The sequence below is a fragment of the Mobula hypostoma genome, chromosome 4 (assembly GCF_963921235.1).
Source record: "Mobula hypostoma chromosome 4, sMobHyp1.1, whole genome shotgun sequence".
Taxonomy (NCBI): Eukaryota; Metazoa; Chordata; class Chondrichthyes; order Myliobatiformes; family Myliobatidae; genus Mobula; species Mobula hypostoma.
In genome coordinates, this window is record NC_086100.1 from 45,016,867 (window position 1) to 45,017,603 (window position 737).

Genomic DNA, 737 nt, shown 5'->3' on the forward strand with positions numbered 1-737 from the left:
CCTGCTGGGTAGCCGTGGCAAAGAGGGCCTGTGCTTTCAACAGCGACAGCGGCGCCTCTGTCCCCTTCAGCTGAAGCTGCTGGTACAGCTTCTGCCACCCTGCAGCCTGCCGGAAAGTCACGTCGAAAAAACCTGCAAAGTCCTGGACGCAGTAGATGTCGTCAGGCGTAAATCCGCAGCATTCCATCAAGACCATCCGGATGAAAGTCTCTCGGGTGAAGCCGGTGCCCCCGTTCCGGTCTCGCACTGTCAGCCTGACAGTGTTCTTGATACCTTGGCCTCGAGCCGATGCACTGCTCGCTGCTGCCATCTTCCTCACTGCTGTCGTCGCTGGTATGGGGTGTTAGATTGGAGGCCAATCAGCATTAGGATCCACCCCTGCGTCAGCGCGAACTCTTCACCTCCGCCTTCTGGTCTGATAAGAACAGATACTACACTTGATCTTAGCCAAAAGGCCGAGAAGCGATCTTAAAATAAACTTCAGTGAGCTTTCCCTTTAACTTCTCCTTCACTCATTTCTGACTTCACTCCAAGATGCTTTGTACCTCCTTTAACTGCTGTGAAATTGTATTTCCAAGCATTGGCACATCTACTGTTGAATAAACCAGGGCCAACTGGCTCTGTCGGGTCAACAGAGAATTGCCATCTGCAGGAAGGACACTTGCAGCCAACAAGCAGCAGAATCATTTTGCAACGCCCAAGGCATCTATAGGAAGAAATGTTTTGCTTGAGGTTTC

The 737-nt window shown here is 51.7% G+C and overlaps 1 pseudogene; it reads right to left on the bottom strand.

Moving 5' to 3' along the window:
- Positions 1-335: 335 nt before the first annotated feature.
- LOC134346027 (U2 spliceosomal RNA) lies at positions 336-467 on the bottom strand (annotated as a pseudogene).
- Between the last annotated feature and the right edge of the window lie 270 nt (positions 468-737).